Genomic DNA, 16,832 nt, shown 5'->3' on the forward strand with positions numbered 1-16,832 from the left:
GTACAAAAGTGCAACAACATGGCAGCTTTCACAGCTTTTTCCTTGGCACCATCCCTATACGTAGGCTGATTTATCTGCCTAGGGTTAGGGTCAGGCTTCAGCCTAGGGCTAGGATTTTTTTAACCAGGAAGCCCTGAGTTCCAGGCTTACTGCAGCTGCCAAAGGCATCCCAAGGGGAGCGCAGAAGTGCCACAACTTGGCTGCTTTCACAGCTTTTTCCTTAGGAAAAACCCTAATAGCCGGCTGATTTACCTTCCTAGGGTTACTGTTAGGCTTAGGCCTAGGAGTATTAAAACCAGAAGGCCCTGTGCTCCAGGCACACTGCAGCTGTTCAAGGCATCCCAAGGGGAGCGCAAAAGTGACACAACTTGGCTGCCTCCGCTGCTATTTCCATGAGACCATCCCGAACCATAGGCTGATTTTCCTTCCTATGGTTGAGGTTTGAGTTACGCCTAGGGTTAGTGTTCTTTTAACCAGAAAGCCCTGAGTTCCAAGACCACATCAGCTGCAAAGGACTACCCAAGAAGAGCGCAAAAGTACCACAACATGCCTGCCTCCACAGCTTTTTCCTTGGGGACATCCCTAATTCCTGGCTGACTTGCCTTTCTCATCTTAGGGTTGGCGTTAGGCCTAGGGCTAGGATTTTTAAAATCAGGAAGCCCTTAGCTCCAGGCACACTGGAGCTGTGAAAGGCATCCCAAGGGGAGTGCAAAAGTGCCACAACATGGCTGCTTTCACGGCTTTTTCCTTGGCAAGAAGCCTAACACCAGGCTGATTTCCCTTCCCAGTGTTAGTGTTAGGCTTAGGCCTAGGGCTAGGATTTTTAAAACTAGGAAGCCCTTAGCTCCAGGCACACTGCAGCTGTTAAAGGCATCCCAAGAGGGCCGCAAAAGTGACACAACTTGGCTGCCTCTGCTGCTATTCTCATGAGTCCATCCCGAACCATAGGCTGATTTTCCTTCCTAGGGTTAGGGTTAGAGTTACGCCTAGGCTTAGTGTTTTTTAACCCGAAAGCCCTGAGTTCCCAGGACACAGCAGCTGCGAAGGACTACCCAAGAGGAGCGCAAAAGTGCCACAACATGGCTGCCTCCAGCGCTTTTTCCTTTGGACCATCATGGACCCTAGGCTGATTTACTTGCCTCCAGTTGCAGCTATGGTCACGCCGAGGGATAGGGTTTTTAAATCAGTAAACCCTGAGCTCCAGACCCAGTGCAGCTGCGAAAGGCTTCCCAAGGGCAGCCAAACATTGCCTCAACATGCTCCCTGCAGTGCTTTTTTCCTTGGGAACATCCCTATACCTAGGCTGATTTATCTGCCTAGGGTTAGGGTTAGGGTTCAGCCTAGGGATAGGATTTTTTAAAACAGGAAGCCCTGAGTTCCAGGGGCCCTGCAGCTGCCAAAGGCATCCCAAGGGGAAAGCAAATGTGCCACAACTTGGCTGTGTCCAGAGCTTTTTCCTTGGGACCATCCCGAAACGAAGGCTGATTTAGAAGCCTCCAGTTAGGGCTAAAGTTGTGGTTTTTTAAACCAGGAAGCCCTGTGCTGCAAGCACACTGCAGCTGTGAAAGGCATCCCAAGGGGAGCGCAAAAGTGCCACAACATGGCTGTCTCCACAGCTTTTTCCTTGGCATAATTCCTAAACCCAGGCTGACTTAAATGACCAGTGTTAGGGTTAGGGTTAGGGTTACGCCTAGGTGTAGAGCTTTTTAAACCAGCAAGCTCTGAGCTCCAGGCACACGGCAGCTGCGAAAGGCATTCCAAGGGGAGCACAAAAGTGCCAGAAAATGGCTGCCTCCACACGTTTTCATTGGCTCCATTGCTAAGCCTAGGCTGAATTACCTGCCTCCAGTCTCAGCTAGGGACATGGTTTTTTAAACCAGGAAGCCCTGAGCTCCAGGCACACGGCAGCTGTGAAAGGCATCCCAAGGGGAGTACAAAAGTGCAACAACATGGCAGCTTTCACAGCTTTTTCCTTGGCACCATCCCTATACCTAGGCTGATTTATCTGCCTAGGGTTAGGGTCAGGCTTCAGCCTAGGGCTAGGATTTTTTTAACCAGGAAGCCCTGAGTTCCAGGCTTACTGCAGCTGCCAAAGGCATCCCAAGGGGAGCGCAGAAGTGCCACAACTTGGCTGCTTTCACAGCTTTTTCCTTAGGAAGAACCCTAATAGCCGGCTGATTTACCTTCCTAGGGTTACTGTTAGGCTTAGGCCTAGGAGTATTAAAACCAGAAGGCCCTGTGCTCCAGGCACACTGCAGCTGTTCAAGGCATCCCAAGGGGAGCGCAAAAGTGACACAACTTGGCTGCCTCCGCTGCTATTTCCATGAGACCATCCCGAACCATAGGCTGATTTTCCTTCCTAGGGTTGAGGTTTGAGTTACGCCTAGGGTTAGTGTTCTTTTAACCAGAAAGCCCTGAGTTCCAAGAACACATCAGCTGCAAAGGACTAGCCAAGAAGAGCGCAAAAGTACCACAACATGCCTGCCTCCACAGCTTTTTCCTTGGGGACATGCCTAATTCCTGGCTGACTTGCCTTTCTCGTCTTAGGGTTGGCGTTAGGCCTAGGGCTAGGATTTTTAAAATCAGGAAGCCCAGACTTCCAGGCACACTGGAGCTGTGAAAGGCATCCAAAAGGGAGTGCAAAAGTGCCACAACATGGCTGCTTTCACGGCTTTTTCCTTGGCAAGAAGCCTAACACCAGGCTGATTTCCCTTCCCAGTGTTAGTGTTAGGCTTAGGCCTAGGGCTAGGATTTTTAAAACTAGGAAGCCCTTAGCTCCAGGCACACTGCAGCTGTTAAAGGCATCCCAAGAGGGCCGCAAAAGTGACACAACTTGGCTGCCTCTGCTGCTATTCTCATGAGTCCATCCCGAACCATAGGCTGATTTTCCTTCCTAGGGTTAGGGTTAGAGTTACGCCTAGGCTTAGTGTTTTTTAACCCAAAAGCCCTGAGTTCCCAGGACACAGCAGCTGCGAAGGACTACCCAAGAGGAGCGCAAAAGTGCCACAACATGGCTGCCTCCAGCGCTTTTTCCTTTGGACCATCATGGTCCCTAGGCTGATTTACTTGCCTCCAGTTGCAGCTATGGTCACGCCAAGGGATAGGGTTTTTAAATCAGTAAACCCTGAGCTCCAGACCCAGTGCAGCTGCGAAAGGCTTCCCAAGGGCAGCCAAACATTGCCTCAACATGCTCCCTGCAGTGCTTTTTTCCTTGGGAACATCCCTATACCTAGGCTGATTTATCTGCCTAGGGTTAGGGTTAGGGTTCAGCCTAGGGATAGGATTTTTTAAAACAGGAAGCCCTGAGTTCCAGGGGCCCTGCAGCTGCCAAAGGCATCCCAAGGGGAAAGCAAATGTGCCACAACTTGGCTGTGTCCAGAGCTTTTTCCTTGGGACCATCCCGAAACAAAGGCTGATTTAGAAGCCTCCAGTTAGGGCTAAAGTTGTGGTTTTTTAAACCAGGAAGCCCTGTGCTGCAAGCACACTGCAGCAGTGAAAGGCATCCCAAGGGGAGCGCAAAAGTGCCACAACATGGCTGTCTCCACAGCTTTTTCCTTGGCATAATTCCTAAACCCAGGCTGATTTAAATGACCAGTGTTAGGGTTAGGGTTAGGGTTACGCCTAGGTGTAGAGCTTTTTAAACCAGCAAGCTCTGAGCTCCAGGCACACGGCAGCTGCGAAAGGCATCCCAAGGGGAGCACAAAAGTGCCAGAAAATGGCTGCCTCCACACGTTTTCATTGGCTCCATTGCTAAGCCTAGGCTGAATTACCTGCCTCCAGTCTCAGCTAGGGACATGGTTTTTTAAACCAGGAAGCCCTGAGCTCCAGGCACACGGCAGCTGTGAAAGGCATCCCAAGGGGAGTACAAAAGTGCAACAACATGGCAGCTTTCACAGCTTTTTCCTTGGCACCATCCCTATACGTAGGCTGATTTATCTGCCTAGGGTTAGGGTCAGGCTTCAGCCTAGGGCTAGGATTTTTTTAACCAGGAAGCCCTGAGTTCCAGGCTTACTGCAGCTGCCAAAGGCATCCCAAGGGGAGGGCAGAAGTGCCACAACTTGGCTGCTTTCACAGCTTTTTCCTTAGGAAGAACCCTAATAGCCGGCTGATTTACCTTCCTAGGGTTACTGTTAGGCTTAGGCCTAGGAGTATTAAAACCAGAAGGCCCTGTGCTCCAGGCACACTGCAGCTGTTCAAGGCATCCCAAGGGGAGCGCAAAAGTGACACAACTTGCCTGCCTCCGCTGCTATTTCCATGAGACCATCCCGAACCATAGGCTGATTTTCCTTCCTATGGTTGAGGTTTGAGTTACGCCTAGGGTTAGTGTTCTTTTAACCAGAAAGCCCTGAGTTCCAAGAACACATCAGCTGCAAAGGACTAGCCAAGAAGAGCGCAAAAGTACCACAACATGCCTGCCTCCACAGCTTTTTCCTTGGGGACATGCCTAATTCCTGGCTGACTTGCCTTTCTCGTCTTAGGGTTGGCGTTAGGCCTAGGGCTAGGATTTTTAAAATCAGGAAGCCCTTAGCTCCAGGCACACTGGAGCTGTGAAAGGCATCCCAAGGGGAGTGCAAAAGTGCCACAACATGGCTGCTTTCACGGCTTTTTCCTTGGCAAGAAGCCTAACACCAGGCTGATTTCCCTTCCCAGTGTTAGTGTTAGGCTTAGGCCTAGGGCTAGGATTTTTAAAACTAGGAAGCCCTTAGCTCCAGGCACACTGCAGCTGTTCAAGGCATCCCAAGAGGGCCGCAAAAATGACACAACTTGGCTGCCTCTGCTGCTATTCTCATGAGTCCATCCCGAACCATAGGCTGATTTTCCTTCCTAGGGTTAGGGTTAGAGTTACGCCTAGGCTTAGTGTTTTTTAACCCGAAAGCCCTGAGTTCCCAGGACACAGCAGCTGCGAAGGACTACCCAAGAGGAGCGCAAAAGTGCCACAACATGGCTGCCTCCAGCGCTTTTTCCTTTGGACCATCATGGTCCCTAGGCTGATTTACTTGCCTCCAGTTGCAGCTATGGTCACGCCGAGGGATAGGGTTTTTAAATCAGTAAACCCTGAGCTCCAGACCCAGTGCAGCTGCGAAAGGCTTCCCAAGGGCAGCCAAACATTGCCTCAACATGCTCCCTGCAGTGCTTTTTTCCTTGGGAACATCCCTATACCTAGGCTGATTTATCTGCCTAGGGTTAGGGTTAGGGTTCAGCCTAGGGATAGGATTTTTTAAAACAGGAAGCCCTGAGTTCCAGGGGCCCTGCAGCTGCCAAAGGCATCCCAAGGGGAAAGCAAATGTGCCACAACTTGGCTGTGTCCAGAGCTTTTTCCTTGGGACCATCCCGAAACGAAGGCTGATTTAGAAGCCTCCAGTTAGGGCTAAAGTTGTGGTTTTTTAAACCAGGAAGCCCTGTGCTGCAAGCACACTGCAGCAGTGAAAGGCATCCCAAGGGGAGCGCAAAAGTGCCACAACATGGCTGTCTCCACAGCTTTTTCCTTGGCATAATTCCTAAACCCAGGCTGATTTAAATGACCAGTGTTAGGGTTAGGGTTAGGGTTACGCCTAGGTGTAGAGCTTTTTAAACCAGCAAGCTCTGAGTTCCAGGCACACGGCAGCTGCGAAAGGCATCCCAAGGGGAGCACAAAAGTGCCAGAAAATGGCTGCCTCCACACGTTTTCATTGGCTCCATTGCTAAGCCTAGGCTGAATTACCTGCCTCCAGTCTCAGCTAGGGACATGGTTTTTAAACCAGGAAGCCCTGAGCTCCAGGCACACGGCAGCTGTGAAAGGCATCCCAAGGGGAGTACAAAAGTGCAACAACATGGCAGCTTTCACAGCTTTTTCCTTGGCACCATCCCTATACGTAGGCTGATTTATCTGCCTAGGGTTAGGGTCAGGCTTCAGCCTAGGGCTAGGATTTTTTTAACCAGGAAGCCCTGAGTTCCAGGCTTACTGCAGCTGCCAAAGGCATCCCAAGGGGAGGGCAGAAGTGCCACAACTTGGCTGCTTTCACAGCTTTTTCCTTAGGAAGAACCCTAATAGCCGGCTGATTTACCTTCCTAGGGTTACTGTTAGGCTTAGGCCTAGGAGTATTAAAACCAGAAGGCCCTGTGCTCCAGGCACACTGCAGCTGTTCAAGGCATCCCAAGGGGAGCGCAAAAGTGACACAACTTGGCTGCCTCCGCTGCTATTTCAATGAGACCATCCCGAACCATAGGCTGATTTTCCTTCCTAGGGTTGAGGTTTGAGTTACGCCTAGGGTTAGTGTTCTTTTAACCAGAAAGCCCTGAGTTCCAAGAACACATCAGCTGCAAAGGACTAGCCAAGAAGAGCGCAAAAGTACCACAACATGCCTGCCTCCACAGCTTTTTCCTTGGGGACATCCCTAATTCCTGGCTGACTTGCCTTTCTCGTCTTAGGGTTGGCGTTAGGCCTAGGGCTAGGATTTTTAAAATCAGGAAGCCCTTAGCTCCAGGCACACTGGAGCTGTGAAAGGCATCCCAAGGGGAGTGCAAAAGTGCCACAACATGGCTGCTTTCACGGCTTTTTCCTTGGCAAGAAGCCTAACACCAGGCTGATTTCCCTTCCCAGTGTTAGTGTTAGGCTTAGGCCTAGGGCTAGGATTTTTAAAACTAGGAAGCCCTTAGCTCCAGGCACACTGCAGCTGTTCAAGGCATCCCAAGAGGGCCGCAAAAGTGACACAACTTGGCTGCCTCTGCTGCTATTCTCATGAGTCCATCCCGAACCATAGGCTGATTTTCCTTCCTAGGGTTAGGGTTAGAGTTACGCCTAGGCTTAGTGTTTTTTAACCCGAAAGCCCTGAGTTCCCAGGACACAGCAGCTGCGAAGGACTACCCAAGAGGAGCGCAAAAGTGCCACAACATGGCTGCCTCCAGCGCTTTTTCCTTTGGACCATCATGGTCCCTAGGCTGATTTACTTGCCTCCAGTTGCAGCTATGGTCACGCCGAGGGATAGGGTTTTTAAATCAGTAAACCCTGAGCTCCAGACCCAGTGCAGCTGCGAAAGGCTTCCCAAGGGCAGCCAAACATTGCCTCAACATGCTCCCTGCAGTGCTTTTTTCCTTGGGAACATCCCTATACCTAGGCTGATTTATCTGCCTAGGGTTAGGGTTAGGGTTCAGCCTAGGGATAGGATTTTTTAAAACAGGAAGCCCTGAGTTCCAGGGGCCCTGCAGCTGCCAAAGGCATCCCAAGGGGAAAGCAAATGTACCACAACTTGGCTGTGTCCAGAGCTTTTTCCTTGGGACCATCCCGAAACGAAGGCTGATTTAGAAGCCTCCAGTTAGGGCTAAAGTTGTGGTTTTTTAAACCAGGAAGCCCTGTGCTGCAAGCACACTGCAGAAGTGAAAGACATCCCAAGGGGAGCGCAAAAGTGCCACAACATGGCTGTCTCCACAGCTTTTTCCTTGGCATAATTCCTAAACCCAGGCTGATTTAAATGACCAGTGTTAGGGTTAGGGTTAGGGTTACGCCTAGGTGTAGAGCTTTTTAAACCAGCAAGCTCTGAGCTCCAGGCACACGGCAGCTGCGAAAGGCATCCCAAGGGGAGCACAAAAGTGCCAGAAAATGGCTGCCTCCACACGTTTTCATTGGCTCCATTGCTAAGCCTAGGCTGAATTACCTGCCTCCAGTCTCAGCTAGGGACATGGTTTTTTAAACCAGGAAGCCCTGAGCTCCAGGCACACGGCAGCTGTGAAAGGCATCCCAAGGGGAGTACAAAAGTGCAACAACATGGCAGCTTTCACAGCTTTTTCCTTGGCACCATCCCTATACGTAGGCTGATTTATCTGCCTAGGGTTAGGGTCAGGCTTCAGCCTAGGGCTAGGATTTTTTTAACCAGGAAGCCCTGAGTTCCAGGCTTACTGCAGCTGCCAAAGGCATCCCAAGGGGAGGGCAGAAGTGCCACAACTTGGCTGCTTTCACAGCTTTTTCCTTAGGAAGAACCCTAATAGCCGGCTGATTTACCTTCCTAGGGTTACTGTTAGGCTTAGGCCTAGGAGTATTAAAACCAGAAGGCCCTGTGCTCCAGGCACACTGCAGCTGTTCAAGGCATCCCAAGGGGAGCGCAAAAGTGACACAACTTGGCTGCCTCCGCTGCTATTTCCATGAGACCATCCCGAACCATAGGCTGATTTTCCTTCCTAGGGTTGAGGTTTGAGTTACGCCTAGGGTTAGTGTTCTTTTAACCAGAAAGCCCTGAGTTCCAAGAACACATCAGCTGCAAAGGACTAGCCAAGAAGAGCGCAAAAGTACCACAACATGCCTGCCTCCACAGCTTTTTCCTTGGGGACATGCCTAATTCCTGGCTGACTTGCCTTTCTCGTCTTAGGGTTGGCGTTAGGCCTAGGGCTAGGATTTTTAAAATCAGGAAGCCCAGACCTCCAGGCACACTGGAGCTGTGAAAGGCATCCCAAGGGGAGTGCAAAAGTGCCACAACATGGCTGCTTTCACGGCTTTTTCCTTGGCAAGAAGCCTAACACCAGGCTGATTTCCCTTCCCAGTGTTAGTGTTAGGCTTAGGCCTAGGGCTAGGATTTTTAAAACTAGGAAGCCCTTAGCTCCAGGCACACTGCAGCTGTTAAAGGCATCCCAAGAGGGCCGCAAAAGTGACACAACTTGGCTGCCTCTGCTGCTATTCTCATGAGTCCATCCCGAACCATAGGCTGATTTTCCTTCCTAGGGTTAGGGTTAGAGTTACGCCTAGGCTTAGTGTTTTTTAACCCGAAAGCCCTGAGTTCCCAGGACACAGCAGCTGCGAAGGACTACCCAAGAGGAGCGCAAAAGTGCCACAACATGGCTGCCTCCAGCGCTTTTTCCTTTGGACCATCATGGTCCCTAGGCTGATTTACTTGCCTCCAGTTGCAGCTATGGTCACGCCGAGGGATAGGGTTTTTAAATCAGTAAACCCTGAGCTCCAGACCCAGTGCAGCTGCGAAAGGCTTCCCAAGGGCAGCCAAACATTGCCTCAACATGCTCCCTGCAGTGCTTTTTTCCTTGGGAACATCCCTATACCTAGGCTGATTTATCTGCCTAGGGTTAGGGTTAGGGTTCAGCCTAGGGATAGGATTTTTTAAAACAGGAAGCCCTGAGTTCCAGGGGCCCTGCAGCTGCCAAAGGCATCCCAAGGGGAAAGCAAATGTGCCACAACTTGGCTGTGTCCAGAGCTTTTTCCTTGGGACCATCCCGAAACGAAGGCTGATTTAGAAGCCTCCAGTTAGGGCTAAAGTTGTGGTTTTTTAAACCAGGAAGCCCTGTGCTGCAAGCACACTGCAGCAGTGAAAGGCATCCCAAGGGGAGCGCAAAAGTGCCACAACATGGCTGTCTCCACAGCTTTTTCCTTGGCATAATTCCTAAACCCAGGCTGATTTAAATGACCAGTGTTAGGGTTAGGGTTAGGGTTACGCCTAGGTGTAGAGCTTTTTAAACCAGCAAGCTCTGAGCTCCAGGCACACGGCAGCTGCGAAAGGCATCCCAAGGGGAGCACAAAAGTGCCAGAAAATGGCTGCCTCCACACGTTTTCATTGGCTCCATTGCTAAGCCTAGGCTGAATTACCTGCCTCCAGTCTCAGCTAGGGACATGGTTTTTTAAACCAGGAAGCCCTGAGCTCCAGGCACATGGCAGCTGTGAAAGGCATCCCAAGGGGAGTACAAAAGTGCAACAACATGGCAGCTTTCACAGCTTATTCCTTGGCACCATCCCTATACGTAGGCTGATTTATCTGCCTAGGGTTAGGGTCAGGCTTCAGCCTAGGGCTAGGATTTTTTTAACCAGGAAGCCCTGAGTTCCAGGCTTACTGCAGCTGCCAAAGGCATCCCAAGGGGAGGGCAGAAGTGCCACAACTTGGCTGCTTTCACAGCTTTTTCCTTAGGAAGAACCCTAATAGCCGGCTGATTTACCTTCCTAGGGTTACTGTTAGGCTTAGGCCTAGGACTTTTAAAACCAGGAAGCCCTGGGCTCCAGGCACACTGCAGCTGCGAAAGGCATCCCAAGGGGAGCGCAAAAGTGACGCAACTTGGCTGCCTCCGCTGCTATTTCCATGAGACAATCCCGAACCATAGGCTGATTTTCCTTCCTAGGGTTGAGGTTTGAGTTACGCCTAGGGTTAGTGTTCTTTTAACCAGAAAGCCCTGAGTTCCAAGAACACAGCAGCTGCAAAGGACTAGCCAAGAAGAGCGCAAAAGTACCACAACATGCCTGCCTCCACAGCTTTTTCTTTGGGGACATCCCTAATTCCTGGCTGACTTGCCTTTCTCGTCTTAGGGTTGGCGTTAGTCCTAGGGCTAGGATTTTTAAAATCAGGAAGCCCAGACTTCCAGGCACACTGGAGCTGTGAAAGGCATCCAAAAGGGAGTGCAAAAGTGCCACAACATGGCTGCTTTCACGGCTTTTTCCTTGGCAAGAAGCCTAACACCAGGCTGATTTCCCTTCCCAGTGTTAGTGTTAGGCTTAGGCCTAGGGCTAGGATTTTTAAAACTAGGAAGCCCTTAGCTCCAGGCACACTGCAGCTGTTAAAGGCATCCCAAGAGGGCCGCAAAAGTGACACAACTTGGCTGCCTCTGCTGCTATTCTCATGAGTCCATCCCGAACCATAGGCTGATTTTCCTTCCTAGGGTTAGGGTTAGAGTTACGCCTAGGCTTAGTGTTTTTTAACCCGAAAGCCCTGAGTTCCCAGGACACAGCAGCTGCGAAGGACTACCCAAGAGGAGCGCAAAAGTGCCACAACATGGCTGCCTCCAGCGCTTTTTCCTTTGGACCATCATGGACCCTTGGCTGATTTACTTGCCTCCAGTTGCAGCTATGGTCACGCCGAGGGATAGGGTTTTTAAATCAGTAAACCCTGAGCTCCAGACCCAGTGCAGCTGCGAAAGGCTTCCCAAGGGCAGCCAAACATTGCCTCAACATGCTCCCTGCAGTGCTTTTTTCCTTGGGAACATCCCTATACCTAGGCTGATTTATCTGCCTAGGGTTAGGGTTAGGGTTCAGCCTAGGGATAGGATTTTTTAAAACAGGAAGCCCTGAGTTCCAGGGGCCCTGCAGCTGCCAAAGGCATCCCAAGGGGAAAGCAAATGTGCCACAACTTGGCTGTGTCCAGAGCTTTTTCCTTGGGACCATCCCGAAACGAAGGCTGATTTAGAAGCCTCCAGTTAGGGCTAAAGTTGTGGTTTTTTAAACCAGGAAGCCCTGTGCTGCAAGCACACTGCAGCAGTGAAAGGCATCCCAAGGGGAGCGCAAAAGTGCCACAACATGGCTGTCTCCACAGCTTTTTCCTTGGCATAATTCCTAAACCCAGGCTGACTTAAATGACCAGTGTTAGGGTTAGGGTTAGGGTTACGCCTAGGTGTAGAGCTTTTTAAACCAGCAAGCTCTGAGCTCCAGGCACACGGCAGCTGCGAAAGGCATTCCAAGGGGAGCACAAAAGTGCCAGAAAATGGCTGCCTCCACACGTTTTCATTGGCTCCATTGCTAAGCCTAGGCTGAATTACCTGCCTCCAGTCTCAGCTAGGGACATGGTTTTTTAAACCAGGAAGCCCTGAGCTCCAGGCACACGGCAGCTGTGAAAGGCATCCCAAGGGGAGTACAAAAGTGCAACAACATGGCAGCTTTCACAGCTTATTCCTTGGCACCATCCCTATACGTAGGCTGATTTATCTGCCTAGGGTTAGGGTCAGGCTTCAGCCTAGGGCTAGGATTTTTTTAACCAGGAAGCCCTGAGTTCCAGGCTTACTGCAGCTGCCAAAGGCATCCCAAGGGGAGGGCAGAAGTGCCACAACTTGGCTGCTTTCACAGCTTTTTCCTTAGGAAGAACCCTAATAGCCGGCTGATTTACCTTCCTAGGGTTTCTGTTAGGCTTAGGCCTAGGATTTTTAAAACCAGGAAGCCCTGGGCTCCAGGCACACTGCAGCTGTTCAAGGCATCCCAAGGGGAGCGCAAAAGTGACACAACTTGGCTGCCTCCGCTGCTATTTCCATGAGACCATCCCGAACCATAGGCTGATTTTCCTTCCTAGGGTTGAGGTTTGAGTTACGCCTAGGGTTAGTGTTCTTTTAACCAGAAAGCCCTGAGTTCCAAGAACACATCAGCTGCAAAGGACTAGCCAAGAAGAGCGCAAAAGTACCACAACATGCCTGCCTCCACAGCTTTTTCCTTGGGGACATGCCTAATTCCTGGCTGACTTGCCTTTCTCGTCTTAGGGTTGGCGTTAGGCCTAGGGCTAGGATTTTTAAAATCAGGAAGCCCAGACCTCCAGGCACACTGGAGCTGTGAAAGGCATCCAAAAGGGAGTGCAAAAGTGCCACAACATGGCTGCTTTCACGGCTTTTTCCTTGGCAAGAAGCCTAACACCAGGCTGATTTCCCTTCCCAGTGTTAGTGTTAGGCTTAGGCCTAGGGCTAGGATTTTTAAAACTAGGAAGCCCTTAGCTCCAGGCACACTGCAGCTGTTAAAGGCATCCCAAGAGGGCCGCAAAAGTGACACAACTTGGCTGCCTCTGCTGCTATTCTCATGAGTCCATCCCGAACCATAGGCTGATTTTCCTTCCTAGGGTTAGGGTTAGAGTTACGCCTAGGCTTAGTGTTTTTTAACCCGAAAGCCCTGAGTTCCCAGGACACAGCAGCTGCGAAGGACTACCCAAGAGGAGCGCAAAAGTGCCACAACATGGCTGCCTCCAGCGCTTTTTCCTTTGGACCATCATGGTCCCTAGGCTGATTTACTTGCCTCCAGTTGCAGCTATGGTCACGCCGAGGGATAGGGTTTTTAAATCAGTAAACCCTGAGCTCCAGACCCAGTGCAGCTGCGAAAGGCTTCCCAAGGGCAGCCAAACATTGCCTCAACATGCTCCCTGCAGTGCTTTTTTCCTTGGGAACATCCCTATACCTAGGCTGATTTATCTGCCTAGGGTTAGGGTTAGGGTTCAGCCTAGGGATAGGATTTTTTAAAACAGGAAGCCCTGAGTTCCAGGGGCCCTGCAGCTGCCAAAGGCATCCCAAGGGGAAAGCAAATGTGCCACAACTTGGCTGTGTCCAGAGCTTTTTCCTTGGGACCATCCCGAAACGAAGGCTGATTTAGAAGCCTCCAGTTAGGGCTAAAGTTGTGGTTTTTTAAACCAGGAAGCCCTGTGCTGCAAGCACACTGCAGCAGTGAAAGGCATCCCAAGGGGAGCGCAAAAGTGCCACAACATGGCTGTCTCCACAGCTTTTTCCTTGGCATAATTCCTAAACCCAGGCTGATTTAAATGACCAGTGTTAGGGTTAGGGTTAGGGTTACGCCTAGGTGTAGAGCTTTTTAAACCAGCAAGCTCTGAGCTCCAGGCACACGGCAGCTGCGAAAGGCATTCCAAGGGGAGCACAAAAGTGCCAGAAAATGGCTGCCTCCACACGTTTTCATTGGCTCCATTGCTAAGCCTAGGCTGAATTACCTGCCTCCAGTCTCAGCTAGGGACATGGTTTTTTAAACCAGGAAGCCCTGAGCTCCAGGCACACGGCAGCTGTGAAAGGCATCCCAAGGGGAGTACAAAAGTGCAACAACATGGCAGCTTTCACAGCTTTTTCCTTGGCACCATCCCTATACGTAGGCTGATTTATCTGCCTAGGGTTAGGGTCAGGCTTCAGCCTAGGGCTAGGATTTTTTTAACCAGGAAGCCCTGAGTTCCAGGCTTACTGCAGCTGCCAAAGGCATCCCAAGGGGAGGGCAGAAGTGCCACAACTTGGCTGCTTTCACAGCTTTTTCCTTAGGAAGAACCCTAATAGCCGGCTGATTTACCTTCCTAGGGTTACTGTTAGGCTTAGACCTAGGACTTTTAAAACCAGGAAGCCCTGGGCTCCAGGCACACTGCAGCTGCGAAAGGCATCCCAAGGGGAGCGCAAAAGTGACGCAACTTGGCTGCCTCCGCTGCTATTTCCATGAGACGATCCCGAACCATAGGCTGATTTTCCTTCCTAGGGTTGAGGTTTGAGTTACGCCTAGGGTTAGTGTTCTTTTAACCAGAAAGCCCTGAGTTCCAAGAACACAGCAGCTGCAAAGGACTAGCCAAGAAGAGCGCAAAAGTACCACAACATGCCTGCCTCCACAGCTTTTTCCTTGGGGACATCCCTAATTCCTGGCTGACTTGCCTTTCTCGTCTTAGGGTTGGCGTTAGGCCTAGGGCTAGGATTTTTAAAATCAGGAAGCCCAGACTTCCAGGCACACTGGAGCTGTGAAAGGCATCCAAAAGGGAGTGCAAAAGTGCCACAACATGGCTGCTTTCACGGCTTTTTCCTTGGCAAGAAGCCTAACACCAGGCTGATTTCCCTTCCCAGTGTTAGTGTTAGGCTTAGGCCTAGGGCTAGGATTTTTAAAACTAGGAAGCCCTTAGCTCCAGGCACACTGCAGCTGTTCAAGGCATCCCAAGAGGGCCGCAAAAGTGACACAACTTGGCTGCCTCTGCTGCTATTCTCATGAGTCCATCCCGAACCATAGGCTGATTTTCCTTCCTAGGGTTAGGGTTAGAGTTACGCCTAGGCTTAGTGTTTTTTAACCCGAAAGCCCTGAGTTCCCAGGACACAGCAGCTGCGAAGGACTACCCAAGAGGAGCGCAAAAGTGCCACAACATGGCTGCCTCCAGCGCTTTTTCCTTTGGACCATCATGGTCCCTAGGCTGATTTACTTGCCTCCAGTTGCAGCTATGGTCACGCCGAGGGATAGGGTTTTTAAATCAGTAAACCCTGAGCTCCAGACCCAGTGCAGCTGCGAAAGGCTTCCCAAGGGCAGCCAAACATTGCCTCAACATGCTCCCTGCAGTGCTTTTTTCCTTGGGAACATCCCTATACCTAGGCTGATTTATCTGCCTAGGGTTAGGGTTAGGGTTCAGCCTAGGGATAGGATTTTTTAAAACAGGAAGCCCTGAGTTCCAGGGGCCCTGCAGCTGCCAAAGGCATCCCAAGGGGAAAGCAAATGTACCACAACTTGGCTGTGTCCAGAGCTTTTTCCTTGGGACCATCCCGAAACGAAGGCTGATTTAGAAGCCTCCAGTTAGGGCTAAAGTTGTGGTTTTTTAAACCAGGAAGCCCTGTGCTGCAAGCACACTGCAGAAGTGAAAGACATCCCAAGGGGAGCGCAAAAGTGCCACAACATGGCTGTCTCCACAGCTTTTTCCTTGGCATAATTCCTAAACCCAGGCTGATTTAAATGACCAGTGTTAGGGTTAGGGTTAGGGTTACGCCTAGGTGTAGAGCTTTTTAAACCAGCAAGCTCTGAGCTCCAGGCACACGGCAGCTGCGAAAGGCATCCCAAGGGGAGCACAAAAGTGCCAGAAAATGGCTGCCTCCACACGTTTTCATTGGCTCCATTGCTAAGCCTAGGCTGAATTACCTGCCTCCAGTCTCAGCTAGGGACATGGTTTTTTAAACCAGGAAGCCCTGAGCTCCAGGCACACGGCAGCTGTGAAAGGCATCCCAAGGGGAGTACAAAAGTGCAACAACATGGCAGCTTTCACAGCTTTTTCCTTGGCACCATCCCTATACGTAGGCTGATTTATCTGCCTAGGGTTAGGGTCAGGCTTCAGCCTAGGGCTAGGATTTTTTTAACCAGGAAGCCCTGAGTTCCAGGCTTACTGCAGCTGCCAAAGGCATCCCAAGGGGAGGGCAGAAGTGCCACAACTTGGCTGCTTTCACAGCTTTTTCCTTAGGAAGAACCCTAATAGCCGGCTGATTTACCTTCCTAGGGTTACTGTTAGGCTTAGGCCTAGGAGTATTAAAACCAGAAGGCCCTGTGCTCCAGGCACACTGCAGCTGTTCAAGGCATCCCAAGGGGAGCGCAAAAGTGACACAACTTGGCTGCCTCCGCTGCTATTTCCATGAGACCATCCCGAACCATAGGCTGATTTTCCTTCCTAGGGTTGAGGTTTGAGTTACGCCTAGGGTTAGTGTTCTTTTAACCAGAAAGCCCTGAGTTCCAAGAACACATCAGCTGCAAAGGACTAGCCAAGAAGAGCGCAAAAGTACCACAACATGCCTGCCTCCACAGCTTTTTCCTTGGGGACATGCCTAATTCCTGGCTGACTTGCCTTTCTCGTCTTAGGGTTGGTGTTAGGCCTAGGGCTAGGATTTTTAAAATCAGGAAGCCCAGACCTCCAGGCACACTGGAGCTGTGAAAGGCATCCCAAGGGGAGTGCAAAAGTGCCACAACATGGCTGCTTTCACGGCTTTTTCCTTGGCAAGAAGCCTAACACCAGGCTGATTTCCCTTCCCAGTGTTAGTGTTAGGCTTAGGCCTAGGGCTAGGATTTTTAAAACTAGGAAGCCCTTAGCTCCAGGCACACTGCAGCTGTTAAAGGCATCCCAAGAGGGCCGCAAAAGTGACACAACTTGGCTGCCTCTGCTGCTATTCTCATGAGTCCATCCCGAACCATAGGCTGATTTTCCTTCCTAGGGTTAGGGTTAGAGTTACGCCTAGGCTTAGTGTTTTTTAACCCGAAAGCCCTGAGTTCCCAGGACACAGCAGCTGCGAAGGACTACCCAAGAGGAGCGCAAAAGTGCCACAACATGGCTGCCTCCAGCGCTTTTTCCTTTGGACCATCATGGTCCCTAGGCTGATTTACTTGCCTCCAGTTGCAGCTATGGTCACGCCGAGGGATAGGGTTTTTAAATCAGTAAACCCTGAGCTCCAGACCCAGTGCAGCTGCGAAAGGCTTCCCAAGGGCAGCCAAACATTGCCTCAACATGCTCCCTGCAGTGCTTTTTTCCTTGGGAACATCCCTATACCTAGGCTGATTTATCTGCCTAGGGTTAGGGTTAGGGTTCAGCCTAGGGATAGGATTTTTTAAAACAGGAAGCCCTGAGTTCCAGGGG

This window comes from Ammospiza caudacuta, chromosome 21 (assembly GCF_027887145.1).
Source record: "Ammospiza caudacuta isolate bAmmCau1 chromosome 21, bAmmCau1.pri, whole genome shotgun sequence".
Lineage (NCBI taxonomy): Eukaryota > Metazoa > Chordata > Aves > Passeriformes > Passerellidae > Ammospiza > Ammospiza caudacuta.